We start from the raw sequence: 17357 nt of genomic DNA on the forward strand, positions 1-17357 counted from the left end.
AATACAGAGAGATAAGATCCCGGAGCAGCGCTGGAGCTGTCTGGACAGAGAAGAGTAGGAGGCACCATAGAAATTTTCTGGGAGCTTATCACCGTGGGCCATCTTCTCCTCCTCTTTCACATCCGTGGCAGAGCTGATGCCGCAGGACTGTCCAAGCGGCCGCCCAGCCCTCGCCCGCCCCTGCTGCCGTCAGCCACCGTGGCTGCAGGACCCACCACAGCTGGCTGGGGGGCTGTGGAAATGGAGACCTCCAGAGATCTTTAGCACTGTTAAGGTTGGCTCCAGTGCTGAACTCGCAAATCCACGGGAAGGCGTTTGTGCCTGTATCCGTGCCGTTCCCAGTGGGAAAGGGCTGCTCACTAAAAGCCGGCCCGGAGCGTCGCATCACGTTCGGTCTCCAGAGGCGAAGGATGGGGCTGAAATAAAACCCAGCAGTGCGGCCCCATATGGGCAAAGCCTCACTGGTGGGGAGGGAGCACCTCAGGTTAGTGGGGGCCCTTTCCAGCAGCACGTTAACCCATTGTCCTCTTAGAGCCAGAGCTGGCTTTTAACACCCTTAAACCGGCTCCTAATACCACGAGACAGACCCCCTACAACTCATATCCAGAGCCAGGAAGCCCAGGTAAGGAGCCAGGTAGGAACTGGATTTAAAGGAGTGGTCGTTGCTGATGGTTATTCAGTTTTGGGAGGCGTTTGGTTTTGCAGGGCAAAGCTCCATGTGGGTTTTACATTCAGATATTCACCTCACACCGCTCTCATATCATTGCTGTTGGCTGTTTTTCCTCCAGCTGCTATTAAAGTTGCTATTTGATAGGAGAACAAAAGACAAATCGGAATCATTGGTTCAAAACCTCACCATCTAAGCATAATCTTTCTAGACCAGGAACTCTAAACCCCTGATCTGTGCGATATATAGTTTGGGTACAATAATATCTGCCACAGTTATTATTACCTATATTACAAAGATCTCCAAAAAAAAAAAAAAGGGGGAGATATTGTACACGTGCTGGCTAGTTTCTCTGTTAGGGGGAGGGGAAAAAAAATAAAAAAATAAAATAATAAAAGTTTAATAAACGTGTGCTGTGTTGTGGATGACTTTGTGGCGACCTTTGTTGCAAATGGCCTATGCATGCGGAATAATGGTCTCCGTGCAGAGAGGGAAATGGCTTAGTGCTATCATCGTTGCCTCGGTAACCATCAGAGTCTCCATCTAGCAGAGAGAAATGAGTTATGAAAAGGCTTGAGTGAAGAAGGGATTAACACATGATCCCAGGGACAGCATGTCAATCAAAATCAGCGGAGAAATTACACTGCTCTATTTGAGAATGTCTCCGGAAACGCACCCTCGGTGGGTGTATGTATGTGGATGTATGCAGGCGTGATGGGGAGACTTATAGCTCTGAACCTCCTATGGAATATATATATTTTTGTATGTACATAACACAAGATGATCTGAGATCACTGGTGTGCACGTGCACAAGCACCCCCTGCACACACATGGCTTACACGTTCCCGTCCTGACACACACACGAGGCACCTCTCTGGAGGGACACACCTTCATGGTGCCCATATTTACTGGGCTCCATGCTGCCCTGAACAGCCAAGCCAGTGAAAACCATAATAATTAAAAAAAAAGAAAAATTTAAATAATCCAAAATGCACATTTGATCCCAAAACTTGCTCATCCTCTCTCCCGTCCTCACCAGCCTTCACTGAAATGTCCCTGATGTCATCTCTTTTGAGACTTTACCCCCTGAAATCCTTCGTGCACCTCCAAAAGGGAGGGCAGAAGGGAACAGATGCCCTGTGAGATGCTCCAAATGCAAAATCCAGGGCAATATGGAGACTTCAGCTTTAGCCTGAGAGCCTGGGTGGCTTCACCTGAATTTCTTCCTCCAGCGCCGCACTCCCGAGCTCTGCAACTTGTAGGTCAAGGGCACGGGAATTAAACCCACGCTTAACTCCCTCTTGGTTTCAGCTCCTGCAGACTCTGTGGTGGTTACAGCCCTGGCGCTGCTCAGCCGTGTGTGGCTGTGCACACATTTCCTATGGCGATTGTTTGCCTTGATTCAGCTGACGAGCTTTACATTACCTGGGAACGGAGTGAGTTTTCTGCTAATGTCAGGAGCAAAGTGTGATTGCTGGGAAGGGAGGGCTGGAGCTGAGGAGTGTGGCTGGAAAAGGCCTTGAGTATTTGTTCTGTTCATTGGCCACTTCAGTAATAGAAAAGTTTTTCTTCCAGGAAATTCTCTCTCTCTCTTCGTTTTTTTCTTCTTCTTCTTCTTCTTTTTTTTTTTTTTTTTTTGAGCAGATGATTATTATGGGCAAAGTAAAATTTCTCTTTGGTTTCTTCACTGACTGCTGAGCCATCCAGCCTGCCCTCGTGCTGGGAAGTGCAAGAGCACTCAGGGAGGGGGGATTTGCCCCCTGAAAGCATTGCTTTCCACCCAACCCTCCACAGCCCCAGGTTCCCCCCAAGCATGTCCCACTCACGCCTGTTCATTGTTCCCTCACACCCACGGTCCTACAGCCCTGCATGAGGCCCTGCACAGCTCATCCCACACCCACAGATGATTAACACTTCAGCTACAGTCCCTTCAAAACCACCCCTGGATGTTCCACACGTGCAGGGACTCTTCACCTGCCCCCATCCTGCCATACCCCCATCACCACAGGCAAACTCTTCCACGCATCCCTCTTTTTCCTGACACTCAGGCACACGTGGTATTGTCCTGCCTGCCCTCAGAGCCTCGTGCCCTGCATCACCCCAGGGTGACAAACCCCTGCCTGGTGCTCAGCCCTCCCAGCCAGCCCTGCACAACTGCACCTTTTCCCGGATGCATCTCTGGGTCTTCCCCCAACACAAACACACTGCGGCCCCTCCACCCACACGCTACAAGATCCCCTGATTTCAAACCCCTATGGCTGCACCCTCTCATCTGGGGTGCACCCACCCACCCACTGCAGCTTCCCACGGGTAACACCCGGGATCAAACACACACAAGCCCAAATGTGGGTGCCATCAAAACTCATCCGTTTTCCAAATGATCCCAAGCAGACTCACTCCCCTTTCTTTGATGGACAAGGACACCCCACCCTACCCGGGGCCACCAATAAACTCTGTACCAAGGGTTTCCATTGCCCTCCACCACGGTGAGACCCTTGACCCCGGCTTTTTGGGGGCTCTCTGAGACGCCACCCTCTTCCTTCCCCCCTCCTCGCTTTCCCTCCCCTCGGGTTTATTTCCCCTCCGCTCCCACTCCTTCCCCCGTCTCCTTCCCTCCCCCCTGCCACGTCCCCAGCCTCCCACACAAGTTTAAAGCCATCAGCCCAGCCAACGGTTAACCAAATCGCCTTGACCTCTCTGCTATTTGATATTCGCCTCCTTGACACTCATTTAGGAGCGCGCAGCGGTAAAGCAGACATTGGACAAGTCCAGCCTGAAACCAAAGCCCTATGAAAGGAGGAGAGAGATCAGAAGAACCTGATAGCTAGGAACTTGTTCTCTCCAAAGGCTTTCTGGACATTTTAGCCTGGATCAGGGGTCCGTGGAGCGCCAGTTCGTCGCCAAGCAGGGTGTAAACGTTAAATGTTAGCTATTTGTTCCAGAGATTGGCATGAAGATCTAGCCTCTCTGCCTCCTCTCCCGCCCGACCCCCCTCCCGCAGTCTCTCCAGCCCGTCCAGAGTCTCACAGACACTCATTCATTAGCGGTTTAATAACCCTCCCGACGTGATAACATCCTTTACTCCCGGCTCTGCGAGCGGAGGTGACCCTTGGGCGGGGGGGGTGCTGCTCACTCGAGATGCTCCGGGAGGCGAGGGGTCGGGGGGTACCGGCTACTCCTGATGCAGTTATTGGGTGAGGAAAAGCATCTTCCACACACACCCCCTCCCACCCCCGAGAAAAAAAAAAAAAAAGAAAAATAAAGAAAACCCCTCAACTTTAGTGCTCGAGTCCCTAAAAGTCCTCGGGACGCCTCCCCCCGGGGTTGCCAAACCTGGAAGGGGACACACACACGCTGCCACCCCCACCCCGCGCCCCTTGTCCCCAGCCCCGGCTCTGCCGCCGGAGCCCCCGGCGCCCTTCTCTGGTGATGCGGAGATGCAGGAGATGCTGGCGGTACCTCACCTGATCGAGCCCTATATTATTTTAAATGGCTCTAATTTCACTATTTATCGCATTTGGCCCGTAACTGCGGATTCAGGCATCTGAAACAACCTTTCGAAACTCTGATTAGTTCAGCCTCGTTCGGTGCTTTTTCCTCCCTCTCCTTTCTCCCCATTTTTTTTCCCCCCTCTCGCTCCCTTTCTGCGCGACTTTCATGCGCTGCAGATAAGATATAAAATGCTCTATCGGGATACTGTAATATTAAAGATCAAAAGTGGCATCAATTGAAGACCAAACGCGCGGAAAACAAAGGGGAAGGCTGGGAGATGTTCATCAGCTAATTACAACTGCAAATATTATGCAAATTTATCTTGGCACAGAAATGGAGAAAGCGAGTTTAAGTGCGGAGATAATGCTGGAATATTGAATGTTCAGCTAAGGGTGGGACGCGGTCCAATAAATTCATCTGAGGGAGAACCGGTATTATATATATGTATATTCCTATCAAATCATCTACACTTTAGACTGGGGGAGAGGGGGGGAATATAAAAAAAATTGCGGTTATAATTGATACTTGGAATTCCTTGACAAATATTGCACGGAATATACGGTGGAGGAAGAGTAGGGAAGCCGAGATTAGCGTTTGGATGGGATTTGTGAAACACCGCTTGTAAAACGATGAACCTATAGCGGGGAGACGTGGAGAGGGGGGTGGGGTGGAAGGTCCCCCCCACTCAAGACCCCGGGTGGGAGCCTTTCCCTTTAGGCAAAGGGGAAAACCAAGTTATTTTTCAACCTCATTTTAGAAGCGTCTCTCCCTTCCTGGAAAAAAAGGACCGTGCTAGACGTGGTTAATGATTAAACACCGTCCCTGTGCTGTGAGAGCCAAGAAGGTATGAGAGGGAGCCAGGGAAACTTAAACCAAGGCAGAATAGAGCTGCCAGCACCTGTCCCCAGAAATTTTAGCATCAGGAGTGCCTGCACACAAAGAGAAAAAAAAATAAAATAAAAAGGGGGAAAAAACCTTAAACAAAAAAACCAAAACACAATCGAGACGCAGCAAACTGACCACGAAGAGGATTTTAGGCACCATTTTCTCTCCTGCGCTGCCCAAGAAACTCAGAGGCGGGGATGCTCCAGTGCGGGTCGGGGTCATTCCCCAGCCCCTCGCAGGGTTTTTGGGGGGATTATCCCAAACCCCGTTATCGGGTTTGACCCATGCGGTGGTTCAGCTGAGATGAAGTTTTGGGATGAGTTGTTACTGCTGTGGGAATCCCTCCCTCCCCCACCCCATCCCTCAGAATGGAGCAAAGAGGGTTTTATTCGCCACAGAAAATGTTTGAAATGCAGCTTTTCCCTGTGCAGGTGAGGAGGCAGAGCCCGTCTGCTGCTTCCCTTCAAGGATTCAAACGAATACATTCGAATCCAGCAAAATATCAGCAGATCTTCCCCTCCTCAGGCACACGAATATCAATAATTTCAGGTGAATGTTTTCCCCCCCGCCCTCCATCCAGTATTTCATTTCTGCAGCCAGAAACACAGCGCAGCGTTCATTTGCATACAAAGCAACACGCGGAGTTTCTCCAGTTTATGAGAAATGCCTTAAAAAAAAAAAAAAAAAGGAGGCAGAGACACAGGGAGAGAGAGGGGAGAGACTTCTCGCAGAAATCTTATCGATTTTTTGCTATGCATGTATTTATTTGGCAACGGGGCGGGGAGGAAAAAATGAACATTATTGGTAGCCCTCCTTTAAAAAAAGGGGGGGGGGGGAATAGAGATGCAAATTGTGTTTTATCTTAACCCGGCTCCGTGCTTTATTCAATGTTTATGATGCATTATCTCCCCCTTAAATAAAAAATAAATCATGTAAAATTAGGATCTCGGAGCCACCGAGAGGAGAATCTCCGGTCGATTTTCTTAATTTCGGTCTGAAAGTGACACACTAATTAAAGCGCCTCATCATTCCCCCCCCCCCAACTTCTTTTTATTATTATTATCAGATTTACCTTATATTTTCCCAATTAAAAAAAAAATCAGTTTCGCGCTGCCCCCAGGATAAAACTAAACTAAAATAAGGACCCACGATTTTTTTCCCCCCAACCTTGCCCATCGCTTTCCGCCATCAGATTCATTGTGATGTATTAGATGCAATAAATTATCCCATGTAACAAAACATTGGGAGCTGAAAGGGTGATAATCTGGAAAGCAGAGATAAGGATTCATTATTCCGAATCATTATGAATCCAACGTTGCCTCTGACTTCTTTCTTAATCAGCTCCTCTGATCCTGGATATGTGAGCAGCACAGATAAGGAAAGAGTCATTTATAATTCTGTACCTCGTCTAATATTTTAAAAAAAAGTCAGAGGCAAGAAAACGCTATAAAACACAAGCAAGAGGCGGGCTCCGAATGAAATATCACTTCGATGTTGTTGGAGCCGCAGTAAGATTTAATTAAAATTCTCCTCTTCCACGTGCTTTATATATTTTTATAAATACATTTTGCACCTTGGCTGTAATGGATAGGAATTTACAACTGCGGCTGTTTGTTGGGGTCTGGCTTTGACTTCATTCCCAAGTCCCCGATTTGGGTGAATGGGAGATGTGGACGAAGGGGGGAAAAAGGGAGGGGGGATTATTTTAATTTCCGAGGTTCCCCCCCATCTCCGTTCTCCCTCCCCAGCGCCCCCACAAAGTCATTAGGTCGATCCTACCAATGTAGGCGGCCGCGTTTAATGGAAATCGTTTTAAAGCGAATATACTCTGCGCACACAAAGCGCAGGATCAATGCCAAAGCGGCTGATTTGGGGAGATCAAGACGGAGGGTGCTTTCTCCCCCTCCTTGGAAACGAAGATTGCAGCGATTATATTAAAAAATAACCTCTCTGGGACTGTGTTTTCACAGCCGGGGAAAGGGGAATTATTGATTATCGACAACTTTTCTCCCGGGGTGGGGGCAGAGAGGGTGTTTGTTTTTTTTTTTTTTTTTTTTTTTTTTTTTCTCCAGAGCAGACAAGGCAGTTTAATTATAGCGAATAAAACATCCCCAACCTCCCCTCTGCAGCCGTCAGAGCGGTTATCCCTAACAATAACGTATGGATTTTATTTATGGAGGGTCCGACTGCAAATCTTGGTTCAGGCGGAGCCGAAATCGATTGTGTGTGTGTATGTGTAGGTATTTATTTCGATGTATACGCGTCTAACTGTGTGCCAGGAGGAGAGCAAGAGGTGGGATCAGCCACGCCAGCTGGGAGAAACACAGGCTCCCCTAGTGAGCTGGAAAACACAAGGAAAAAATTTGTTCCGTATTTATATATATGGAAAAAATATGGAATTTATATATACACGCACAACATATAGATATATATACACACATAAGGAAAAATATGTATGTTTGCGCATATATATATATATGTGTGTGTGTTTTTTTCATGTATTTATTTATTTTAATGATCTCTGGGTATCCGACTATCGCTTTTAATGTATATTCGGACCTAAACTGCAGGCATCGAGGCAGGTCTGTGATATTTATGATAAACCCTGGGTGCCATTTAAAGCCTCATTAGTTATGTTTAACCTTTGAATCACCAGCCATCGTAGCTGGAAATGAACTTCACGGTGCGGGGTGGATGCGGGAGGGGGGGTATGCGTGCGGATGCGCCTGCGCCTGTGCCCAAATTCTCTCTCCCCCCACCCCAGCAAGCCCCGGCCAGAGCAATAGAGACAATAGTGCGAGGAATCCATCTCCGTGGGCTTCCCGAGCGGCTTCTGCAGGAGGATTCTTGATTTTTCGTTTGCCCACCTCGCCCCCCACTTCCACGATGTGCTCAGATAACCCAGATCCAGCTCCCTCCCCGCCTCGCCTTTCTTATTTTTTCTTTTTCGGGGCAGTTTTGAAAGGATTCCGGGTAACACCTTCCAGGTTCATCTCACCTCCCTCCCGCAGCACTGTTTTGGGGAGTAGAAGATTTCCCAGGGATTTTCCCAGCCCCACGATGGGGAACACACACCCCGAGTGATTTCAGCTGCATTCTCCTTTTTTGTTATCCCATACCGCTCAAGGATTTATCCCCGGCTCCTCCGCTCGGCTCAGTGCAAACCACACAAGCCTCGTGGCTATAAAATCCTAATAAAATTTTTTTTTCTCCGAAGCTTTTCCTTAGCAAAAGGCACAATTCTTGGCGAGGGTAGATGGGCTCAACCCTCCTCCCCACCCCCGCTGTTGGGGTGCCCGAGCTCTTTCCATCTGTGTTTGGCGGTGGGAAGGTTCCCTTCGCAGCCTTAATGAGCTTTAAGTTATTACCTTAATTGAATGTGTTTTCTAAAGATAGAATTGGGAGGCGATCGCGTTACCTTTCACCTCACAGAGAGTCACTCTAGAAGCAGCGATAGCGAACTCTCAACGTCAGCAGAAAAACCCCACAATATCCCTCCAGGACCAGGAGTGTGTGTGTATATACATTCATATAATTTTTTCCCCTCACTAAGTGATCAATTATCAAATTTTGCCCCACTCTCTGAAGCTCAGGGTCTCAGCACCGCCGGGATGCGCTGTCGGGGTCTCTGCCGGCTACGGGAGTCGGGCCGAGGAGGGCGGTTCTTCATCCCCCCAGCACGAGTGGTGTCCCACTCGTGGGGCCTGGGGTCTGCTCTATGCACCGTGTTTAGCTCTGGGAATAAAGCATTTCTGGTTTATTCCCGTGGTGGCATTTCACGCCAGTGGTGGATGTGGGGGTTGATGTTAAATGATGAGGTGGGGGAGAGTTTTTTCCCCTCCCCACTTTTCCCGCTCGGACGTGGCTGCCCATCCTGGTAAAAGAGCGTGGCCCTTCCGGGACGCGTTTTCCGTGGATAAGCCCTCCCCCCCGGCTGGTCCTTCGTGTCTTGTCTGGTTTGGCTGGCAGGACACCCCGTCCCGCCCCCAGTTCCTTCCCACCCGAAATGAGCACCCACTCTTAACAAATAAAAAGATCATCACTGAAACGTGGGGAAGTTTTCTTGCAGGCAAAATCTGCCAGTGGATCGAGTGCAACGTGGGGACACTGAGGCTGCAGCAGTTTGAGGAGTGACACGAATGGGGGGTTAAATGTGGAAAATCAGCTCCTTCCCCCGCCAGTTCCTCCATCTTCCCACCGCTGAAAGATTTGGGGCATCCCCCGGAGCCTCTGGCATGGCCACAGCCCGGCTCCACTAGCTTCTCCTCCCCCTACAGCAGTTTAAGAGGGGGTTTTATCTTCCCTCCGCTCCCCGGCCCTCGAAAACCCCCAGGTGTTGACAGTGAGGGGAGATTGAGGAGCGGGCAGGAGGCTGCAGATCCCCCCTCGCCCGTCCCTTTCGCTCCGCACTGGCCCTGGGCTCAAGCCAGTCCAGCTCTGAGGGGACAGACAGGGGGACACACAGACCCCCAGGGCTGGGACCGACCCCTAAGCTCGGTGTCTCCCTGCTGCGCTCCTGCCCGTGGCCGGGAGCCTTCCTCGTCCCGAGGAAGACTGGGGGACAGGGGACACAGGGGGACAGTCGTCTCACCTCCCAAGACATGCGTGTGGATTTTTTGGGTTTTTTCATGTCTAGATCCTGGAGCCTTACACTGATACATATTCAAAATAAAAATAAATTAGCGATGACAAAAACAAATAAATAAAGGAAAACAGGGTCGTTAAAGGTGTGTCCGTCGCCCCTTCCCCCACTCCCGAGGAGAAGGGTGGGGGGCGGCGGAGGAGAAGAACCAGCCCCTCGCCGTTAATGTCACCGCTTTTCCTTGAAAGCTTTCGATGCAGCGGAGCGAGCCCCGGCGTTATTTGTGTGATCACACGCTTAATTATATTTCCCCCTCTCTCTCTCTCTTCCCGGTGTTCCAAGGCTCCAAGTTGCTCTCGGGACGGGTTACATCACGCTCACACCGCTGCGAGCCCCAGTACCTGGCGCGTCCCCCCGGCCCTGGCCCTGCCCCTGATCCCCCCACCCCCCGCCTCCACCTCCCCGCCCCATCGATGGGTGTGTAAAGAAATGGCCCATCATATTCCTCTCACTCCTGCTCTGCCCTTTCCCAACCCGGAAGAGCTCTGATCTTCAGCCCAGCCCGGAGGAGGAGGAGGAGGAGGGCAAGGGTGGGCGTTCGGAGGATGCGGCTCCCCCAGGTTTTCCCCCTCGGTGGGAGCTTGCGACATGCCAGCAGCGGCTCCGCTCCTCCCGCACTCCTGCCCTGAGCGCTCCAGCGGAACCGGACAAAACCAAAAGCGTCTGCCCAGGTCAGTGAACACCGATTTGCCTGTTCGTGTGTCCCTTCACCCTCCTCCTATTTTCCTATTTTTTTTCTTTTTCCTTTTTTTTTTTTTTTTTCATTTTTACTCCTTCTCCACGTGGAGGGCATTAGGGTGGGGAGCTCAGCTCAAAGGGTTTGAAACTCAACCCGACCCTCCCTCATTGCTTGGGGTGCATGGGGCGAAATTTAGTTTTCCCGGTGACCTTGGGGAAAGCCCCCACCACCCCAATCCGGGAGGGAGCCGAAATTTGGGAAGCGGGTGAGAAGAAGCTGTTTTACCCCTGGGTGTTAAGAGGCAAAGGAGTGAGGCTGGGATGGCGAGGGGTGGGAGATGAGGCACGGCGCTGTCATAGCTGGTATGTGAAATATTAATCTCAGGACGGGAAGAGATAGGACCTACGGGATATGCGGAATCGGGGCCTTTCCGTGCCGGCTTCGTACCTATGTAGGGTACATATATTATATATATAAAAAATTATATACTCTCTATATACGGATCTACATACTCGTATGACTCTGTGTACAACGATATTCATGCTGGCAGGCATCTGCCGATGGCTGCGGTTCTTTACTGTTCCCACAAAAAATACCGATTTGATTTGATTCTGTGAGGTCGATCTGTGCTCTGTAGTCCCCAATATGTACTATACATGTAGTACTCTATACATCCATGTTAAAAATATCTAACGCATAACAGGAATACTACGGTTCTAACAAAATCCATTTAGGACGATCTTCCACAGCTTTTAGTAGACATTTCTCCTTCTTATACCTTGTAAACCCACACCAGAGCTACCTCAGAGATGTGTAACTAAGGCAGGCTGAGATGAGGAGGGAGATGGCTCCGTTCCGGGGCCGGACCCCGCACCTTCCCCGCGGTTCCCGGCCCCGCCGGGGGGATCCGCTGGCCGGGCCGGGCCGTTCTGGGCTCCGGCAGGACCCGGGGCCGCGGGACGAGAGGAGAGCTTCCTCTCTTTCCTGGCATCCCTGGATTTAAGTCTTCCTCCTCCTTGCCCTCTTGTAGGAAAATTTTCCACCCCCTACACCGGGCGGAGGGTGTTTCAGGAGGGGACCTGGAAATGGCTCGGGCTAAACAAAAATCCGCGTTAGCTGTCATTGAGAGTCTTCAGAAGAGAAAAGGGAGAAAATTATCTATCTATCTATCTATCTATCTATCTATCTATCTATCTATCTATCTATCTATCTATCTATCCATCCATCCATCCATCCATCCATCCATCCATCCATCCAAGCTCTCTTACCTTCACGTGTCCGTACACAGTCAGCGGGCTCCGGGTGACGGATTTTAATGCAACCGGATAATTAATAACCACGGGCCCGGCTTGTTTTCTCCATTATTTATGGGCCGCAGGTGCGGAGCGGGGGAGCCGAGACCCGGCGGTGCCGCGGGCAGGGGCTGCTGCTCCGACGGGGCGGACACCGATCCCCCTACCCCGGGAGTACTGGGATGTATCCCGGACAGACAGGGGCTACAGTCAGGGTCCCGGCAACCTGAGGGCCACGGGAAAGGAGAAAACAGGCTCTCGGAAAGGAAGGAGGGAAGCAGGAAGGTCTGCTCCACCCGCGGCGTTTTGCTCCCGGCTGGGACAAAGCGCTTCCTTGTCCCCGGGGATGTGATTTTTTTTTTTTTTTATTACAGAGCCGAAGGGGGTGTTTTAATTTCAAGTGGGGAAATAAGACGAGAAGGTGTTTCCCCGCAGGGGCAGGTAGGGAGTGCGATGCGGAGGAGGGGGAACTCTCGTCTGGGGGCTCCGCTCGCCTCCCGGGATGAGCAGGGCATCGCCTTGTGCTTGGATGCTGGGGGGGACACACGCGCAGCACCTCGGGGAGCTTGTATGGGCTTCTCAGGGGAATTTGGGCTGCTGTACTCCGCTCTTTAGAGAAAAGAAAATCGTGCAGATTCCGACACCCTCGGTACTATTTGAATTTTGTAGTCTCTGACGGTAGATGTGAGCCCCGTGTTTACGGAGTGGCTTGTCACTATGCGGGGCGGCCGCGTCGTGCGGGGTTACCCCCGGTGGGGTCTGTGGGCAAGGAGTGTTTGTTTTGGGGGTGCAGAGACGGCTTTAAACGAGCAGCAGCCAGACGCTTCCCGGAGCAAATCGGTCTGGCTTTAATCCCGGGAGGTAGGGATATGCCCCTGCGTCTCACCAAGGAGCTGGTCTTAATTCTGCCGCCTCCTCTCACGCCAGCAAGCTGGAGATTTGTGCTTTCTTCTTTATCTAAGTCCAAGGGTAATTTCTGCTTTCAGGGGAAAAAAAAAAATCCTAAAACACGACAACAGCTTCACCTTCTCCGTGGGGTTCGAGGAAAACGGCGCTTGTCGGCTTTAAAGCCTGCAAGATGCTTCAGTACGCCTTCATATCTACCTCTTAAAACGTTCATGGGAGATAAAGCAAAACCGAGCAACACGAAATTAACCGATTCCCCCTCCCTCCTTTCTTTCTTTCTTTCTTTTTTTTTTTTTAATCCCCCACTCCCCCAGTGCACATTTCTTTAACCTCGCCGTAATTTGGAGTGGCTGTTCAGGCGGTTTTCTGGCTTTTTTCCTGCTCTTATTTTTGAATCTGTGGGGTCGAAGCCTCCCCGGAGCGCCGCCCGCCCGCCCCTGCCCAGCGCCGTGCGCTGGGAGCGGTGCCCGGCGGGGACCCGCTCCAGGGTCGGGAACCTCTCGCCCAGCCTGGAGAGGGGGGTAAAAAACCGGGGAGAATGGGTAAAAAGGGGTGGGGGAACAAAGAGGAGAAGCAGAACCCCTTGTCCAAGCACGCTTCTGCTGTCTGAGAAAGGAAAAGGTGCGTGGGGGAGGGAGAAAAGAGACTTACCGGGCTGAGCGTGGAACAGCGGCTGTGCTGGGGAGGGAAGGAAGGAAGGAGGGAGAGAAGGAGGGAGGGAAGGGAGCTGGATTCTGCCTGCCGTCCCGGAGCAGGACGGGGCACCGGCAGGAGGGTTGACATGACTCCCCCTCCTCCCCTGCTCCCCTTTGCCTGGCTCCTCTCCGCGCTTCAGCCGCGCAGTTTGGGGAATGTGTCGGGGGGGAGAGGTCGCCCCTGGGACTTGCGGAGCCGGTTTTTGATCTTTCTCAGACTTTCTTTTTTTTTTTTTTTTTTTTCTTTTTTTTTTTTTTTTAAACTCCTGCAGTGTCCTGGGGCAGTCGCCCTCCTCTCAGCTTCAAAGAAGGAGGGGGGAGGAGGGGAAAGAAAAGTCCCAGTTTCTCTCCTCCCAGTTTTAATTCTTCGAATTTCTTTTCTACGGCAGCGCAGGGTTTTCCCCCTCTCTTCCTCCCCCTCCCTCAAATAGCATCATTTGCGCTGAAACCAAAAAAAAAAAAAAAATAGTGTGTGCGTTTGGGGTGGGTGGTGGTGCACGAAGGGAGAAAAAAATGGACCCGGTGTAATCAGCCGATGATTTGTTCTCTCTCTGAATTTGCATGGCTCGGCACTTCTTTATGTGCGTGTGTTTACGTTTCCTCCCGATCTTCGCGAAGGGGAGATAAATGAATTATTAGAATAGAACGGAAATATATATGCATATATTAAAAAAAAAAAAAAAAAAAAGAAGAGTGAGAGAGGGAAAAAAAAAAAGAATGAAACACTCATGTGGCTGGTTTCGAAGCGAAGGGGAAGGCTCATGTGGGATGAGAAAGGGGAGATGCAGAAATACAGTCTCTCTTTCACGTCGACGATTATATATAATAATAAAAATAATTTGCCAGCTCCTACCTGGAGGGATGCTGATCATCGTTTTACTGATAAAGGCTTTGGGGAAACAGATCATAATTCCTGCCTGATTCACGATGGAGGGGGGGGGGAGAAGAGGAAAACAAATTTTTCCCACTTTTCTCCGCCTTTGTTTAACCCGAGATTATCTCAGCAGCGCTACCAGGGCCCAGCACCGTCCCGTCCCGGGGGCTGGCAGGATCCATGCCCCGGGAGGGGCTGCCCCAGCCGGGAAGGCGACAACGCCTCTCCCAGCCCCGGGTCCCTCTCCTTCAGCAAGTTGCTGTACACAGGCAAAAAAAAATTAATAATAATCTTCGGAGCTCTGCCCTGGGCCGTGTCCTCTCCATAACCCCCCAATTCCTCGCTCCCGGCTGTTTGTACAGCTTTACCTGTACTATTCTGGTACCCTGGAAGAAAAAAAAAAAAAGCAGCCCGACAAACGTAACTTAATCCCCTTTCAGTCAATTGTCGTTTAAAAGGGGGCTAAAGGAGAAAGGGGGGAGAAGGGGGAGGGGGGGTCTCCCTGTCCCCGCCCCGAGGTGCCAGTCGCTGCGGTGGGCACCAACGAGGACGGAAGAGCGGGGTGGCCCCGGGTCCCTGCTCCACAACAACCTTCCCCGTATCTATTTTAACAGGAAGACCTGAAGGAAAAAAAAAAATAAAAAAAAAGCGGGGCATTCGGCAGCTTTAGTGCCCTTTGACTGGTCATTTTTAGGGGAGCGGTAGGTTGTGTGACTGCCCCATCCCACCGAGTTCGGGATTTTGTTGTTGTTGATTTTATTATTATTTTTTTTTAATTACCCCCTTTTTGGGACTGTGGTTTGTGTTAAAAGCGTTTCCTGGTGACCTTTTACAACCAGAGTTAGCCCCATTCCCCCCCCGCCCTACATCCCTCTCCAAGCTAGGAGGGATGTGGGAGCCCCGCTCCTCGAGGTCCTCTTCCTCCCTCCCGGCAGAATTAACCCCCGAGCCCCCGACCCTTATCTGGCGGCTGGTGGCGAGCTTGGGGCTAATTGCTCCAACAATGGGCTCCTATTAACGCCGAGCTGTCACTGGAAACCCTGCTGGGGGCTGCCGCGGGGGGGCGAGGTGATGGATCTGCAGCCACAGCCTGGGAAAAGGACGGTCAAGGCCAGCGCTCCTCTCAAAACCCCCGGGGATCACAGGATAATCCGAGGAGGGGAGGAAAATGATGGGTTTATTTAAAGTTTTTTAAGGATTCCTTTTCTATTTTTTTTTTTTTCGTTTGGTCTTTTGGTAGGGGCTGTTTTTGCCCTCCCCACCACGACTTCCCCACGGCTGGAAAAGGGATGGGAAGATCGAGTCTATCCAGGAGGGGTTGAAAATAAAGGGACAGCCTGAGAAAAGTAGATTTAAAAGCGAGTGTCCTCCTCCCGTTACTGGGGCTGTGGCTGCGAGGGGCAGGCGAGGGACAGGGTCCCACCGTGACACCCCTGTTGTCCCTCATAGGGGCAAGATGGGGCCCTCAGGGCTGTTCCCACTTCTTTTCCTCCCGCCACCGATGTGACTTGGTGTAGCTGCTGATTTATTATTTTGTTTTACTTATTTTAATTTTTAATTTATTTCTTTTTTGTTTGTTTTATTAATTTTATTTTGCATTAATTATTCCGTGCCCGCCAAACAGCTGAAGCAAAGCGGTTTCCCCAGTGCCTCTGGACAGGCTAAAGGCACGTTTGAAAGTGGCTTAGCAATTTTGTGACCTCTGGATGGAAATTCCCCTCCTGTGATCCCACGGCTGTAGGTCTCAGGGCTGTAACTGCCGGCGGGAAGGGGGGTGGGAATCTCAGTTCACCTGCCCAAAGATCCCAGCTCGGCACTAGACCCCCGCCTTAAATGTTAAAAGAGATAAAGTGACTTTTCCCAAGCTCTGGAGACCACTCTCGCCCGCAGGATGTGCTTGGGGTGCGGGGAAATTTGGGGAGGTGGGATAAAGGCGCATATCCCGGGGAGACACTTCGCCCTCGCGTCCACAAAACACTTAAAGCTGGGGAGGGCGGGAAGTGGAAAGTTTGTGCTCTTGGACGATGCTCCCCTCTTTACCGTCCTCCTCTTCTCAAAGAAATACCTCTCCAAAGGAGGAGGGGTGGGCAAGAGACCCCCGCGGTGCTAGGGCACCTTAAACACCCCAAAACACCCCCTCACCGCCAGGGTAGAGGCCGTGGGGCCGCCCGGTGCCTAGGGACCCGGCGGGTCATCCCGGGAAGTTCATCAGGAGAGATCGCGCTGTTTTCCCTTCCGTTCCCCCCACGCCCCGCCAGTGCACCCCAATTCCTGGGGTGTGTAAAGGAGGGGGCACCCCGTAAAATAAAAAAGCTACGGGCAAAGCGGTTTCTCTGAGTGGGGGGGGAGAGAGGAAACAGAGTTTTCCCGGAGCGAGTTAAAGCCCCCGGCTCGGGGAGGGCCATCCCGCTCCTGTCTCCCCCTTACCCCCGTGGCCCTGATGGGACGCCGGGAGGGGTGCCCGCTCCCTCCGGGCGGCGGGGTTCGGTCCTGGCGGCGTCGGTGAGGCTGGACAGGGCCGGGGAGCGTCGATCCCCGTCCCCTGGACAGTTCTAGGAGGGGGAACTGCCACCCCCATCCCGGCTGTTCTCGGCGTTCCCAATCCGTCACGTTTCCCGGGTTCCCCTCCTGTCTGGGCTACACCGATCCCAACGCGCACGGCTGATACTCGGTTTTTATACCTGCCCCGGACGGTGACTTCTTAAAAAAATAAAATAAATACATGTATGTCCATCCCCACGGCGCATCCTTCACGCGTGAAACCGCAGCGCTGCTGCCCTGTCCCCACGCCCAGCGCCGATGGGCTGCGCCGGGGGCTTAAAACCGGGCTTAAAAATGGGCGCCCTCGAGGACCCGGGGCATCCGTCCGTCCATCCATCCATCCATCCATCCATCCATCCATCCATCCATCCATCCATCCGTCCATCCATCCATCCATCCACCCATCCATCCCGCCGTCGGCAGGCTCAGCTCCGCCGGCCGTGGAGCGGAGCCGGCTCCCCGGGCAGGTTGAGCCCAGCCCGGCCCCGCTGAGCGGGGACCGCCCCGGCGGGACACGGACACGGGCACCGGCACCGCCGCTGCGGAGCCCCGGGTTTATCGAGACCCTCCCGCTGTAAAAACTCCTCAGAGGCGCTTCCTCCCCAGCCGGGCTGCGCTCCTGCCAGTGCGGAGAGACAGAGGCACCCAGTGAGTGACTTGTTCTAGTGCTTTATTAAAAAAAAT

Source organism: Myiozetetes cayanensis, unplaced genomic scaffold (genome assembly GCF_022539395.1).
Source record: "Myiozetetes cayanensis isolate MyiCay16 unplaced genomic scaffold, myiCay2020 scf3, whole genome shotgun sequence".
NCBI lineage: Eukaryota > Metazoa > Chordata > Aves > Passeriformes > Tyrannidae > Myiozetetes > Myiozetetes cayanensis.